This window comes from Cannabis sativa, chromosome 6 (assembly GCF_029168945.1).
Source record: "Cannabis sativa cultivar Pink pepper isolate KNU-18-1 chromosome 6, ASM2916894v1, whole genome shotgun sequence".
In the NCBI taxonomy this organism is placed as follows: domain Eukaryota; kingdom Viridiplantae; phylum Streptophyta; class Magnoliopsida; order Rosales; family Cannabaceae; genus Cannabis; species Cannabis sativa.
The window spans coordinates 26,223,387-26,226,517 of NC_083606.1; positions in this window are offsets into that span (position 1 = coordinate 26,223,387).

Genomic DNA, 3,131 nt, shown 5'->3' on the forward strand with positions numbered 1-3,131 from the left:
GATGTAACGAAAGCCGAGCAAAGGGCGACGGTGATTACCGTACCCCGAATTTCATAGGTGTCACCGTAATGACAGAGTGGCGTGCGCCACATTTCAGTTCCAGGAGGACGCCCTGGTATGGTGGGACATGGTGTCTCAGATCCATGACGTCACCACCATGACTTGGGAGAGGTTCCAAGAACTCTTTAACGCGAAATACTATAATGAGGCGGTCAGAAGCGCCAAGAGGAAAGAGTTCGTTCACCTGACCCAGCGGGAGAACATGAGCGTCACTGAGTATACTACTCGCCTTGACCGGCTGGCGAGGTTAGCCTCGGGAATTGTGCCGACCGACTTCGGCAGAAGGAGAAGTATCCGGACGGGTTGAATCCCAAGATCGTGCATGACCCGATGATTACCACCGACGACGCACCACCTATGCTCGGATGGTGGAGAAGGCACCGCGAGCCGAGGGCGCGGTGGGGTGCATGTCGATTCGCCGATCTCGGTTGGTGGTGGGGCTCCTACCCCTCCCGCATCAGGCTATAGCAGGGGGAGTAGTGGTTCGGCCATTGATCGCAGGAAGAGGGCACCCACCGGCTCGGCGGCTCGAGTCGAACAAGAGGTTCCGGGGAACCGAACGCAGGAGTCGTCCTGGTGGTAATGAGACCCGATTCTCCTATCCCGAGTGCCCTAGTTGCAAGAGGCACCATCGGGGTGAGTGCAAGGGTCAGGGATGCTTTCTTTGTGGCATGCCCGGACACTTCAAGAGGGAATGTCCCCGGGCCCGCCGCAGGCACCGAGAGCTCCGGCGATACCCACTCCGGCCGTGGTATTCGCTATCACGCAGCCGATGCGGATGCCAGCCATCGCCTGTTACAGTCAGATTTTTATTAACAACTCGCTTTATTCAGTGCTGTTTGATTCCGGGGCTACACACTCTTATGTGGCGGCCAGAGTCTTTAGTAAGTTGGGTAGACCCTATGATAGATATGAATCAGGGTTTGGAACCCTGTTACCTGGCGGAGAGTTGGTTATCTCCAATAGGTGGATTAGGTCTATGCCGATCAGGATAGATGGTAGAGAGTTAAGCGCTGATCTGATAGAGGTGAGCTTAGTCGAATTCGATATTATTATAGGAATGGATTTCCTATCTAAATATTCGGCGAGCATTGACTGTAAGAGGAAGATGGTGGTCTTCCAACCGGAAAGTGAAGAACCGTTCGTGTTTGTGGGTTCGGTTCAGGGATCTCGGATCCCGGTGATCTCGGCTATGTCAGCGAGAGAATTATTGCACGGCGGGTGCTTAGGGTTTCTGGCCGTGGTGGTGGACACCACTCGGCCAGACACCATTCGGCCAGAGGACATCAGAGTGGTTCGGGAATTTTTGGACGTTTTTCCCGAAGAACTTCCAGGGTTACCACCTCAGCGGGAGATTGATTTTGTGATTGACTTGGCACCAGGGGTGGATCCGGTTTCCAAAGCCCCGTATAGGATGGCTCCAGCTGAACTTAAGGAATTAAAGATTCAGCTCCAAGGGTTTCTTGACATAGGGTTCATTCGGCCCAGTGTGTCACCTTGGGGAGCCCCGATTTTGTTCGTGAAGAAGAAGGATGGATCTATGAGGATGTGCATCGACTACAGAGAGTTGAACAAGCTGACGGTGAAGAATAAATATCCATTGCCTAGGATCGATGACTTATTCGATCAGCTTCAGGGGAAGACGGTCTTTTCTAAGATTGATCTCCGTTCGGGTTTTCATCAGTTGAGAATCCGAGAGGAGGACATTCCAAAGACGGCTTTCCGCACTAGGTATGGACACTACGAGTTTCTGGTTATGTCATTCGGACTAACCAATGCTCCTGCAGCATTCATGGACCTGATGAATAGAGTATTCAAGGATTTCCTCGATATCTGTGTGATTGTGTTTATCGACGACATCCTCGTGTACTCTCAGTCAGAAGAGGAGCATGAGTTACATCTTCAGATGGTACTGCAACGACTTCGAGAACATAAGCTCTACGCCAAGTTCAAGAAATGTGAGTTCTGGTTGTCTCAGGTGTCCTTCCTAGGGCACATTGTGAGTAAAGACGGGATCAAGGTGGATCCCGGGAAGATCGAATCCGTCGTGATTGGCCGAGACCGAAGACAAGGATGAGATCGAAGCTTCTTGGGATTAGCCGGGTACTACCGTAGGTTCGTGGAGGGGTTCTCCAAAATTTCAATGCCCCTAACCGAGCTTACAAAGAAGAATCAGCGATTTAACTGGTCAGATAAATGCGAAGCTAGTTTTCAGGAGCTGAAACAGAGGTTGATTACCGCTCCGTACTAGCTTTGCCTTCGGACAAGGAGAAGTTCGTAGTCTCATCGTGACGCATCCAAACAGGTTTGGGGTGCGTATTGATGCAAGCCGATCGGGTTATCGCTTATGCCTCCCGTCAGTTAAAGGATTATGAACAGCGATACCCGACTCATGATTTAGAATTGGCCGCAGTGGTTTTTGCACTGAAGATTTGGCGGCATTACCTTTATGGGGAGAAGTGCGAGATCTATACCGACCATAAAAGTCTCAAGTATTTCTTTACTCAGAAAGATTTGAACATGAGACAAAGACGTTGGTTGGAATTAGTGAAGGATTATGATTGTGAGATCCTCTATCATCCCGAAAAGCCAATGTAGTGGCCGATGCCCCGAGCGTAAAGTGGTCCCGGCAAGTAGCTAGCATGGTTCGCATCTCATCTCGGCTAGCGAGAGGATATGGTTAGATCCGCATTGAGTTTGTGGTAGGTCGCCTTCACAACTTAACGCCGCAATCCGATCCGTTAGAAAGAATAAAGGTTGCTCGGATGATGATCCGGAGTTAGTGAAGATCCGAGATGAGGTATTGGCCGGTCAAGCCAAAGACTTTTTGATGTCGTATAGTGGAATGCTTTTGTATAAAGCCGTGGTTTGTGTTCCGAACAGTGTGGAACTTAGAAACGAGATTTTTGAGGAGGCTCATTCTACCCCGTATTCTCTGCATCCCGGCACCACCAAGATGTACCAAGATTTGAAACCGTACTTCTGGTGGAGCAGAATGAAGAAGAATTTGGTAGAATTTGTATCGAGATGCCTCACGTGTCAGCAGATCAAGGCTGAACATCAGAGACCAG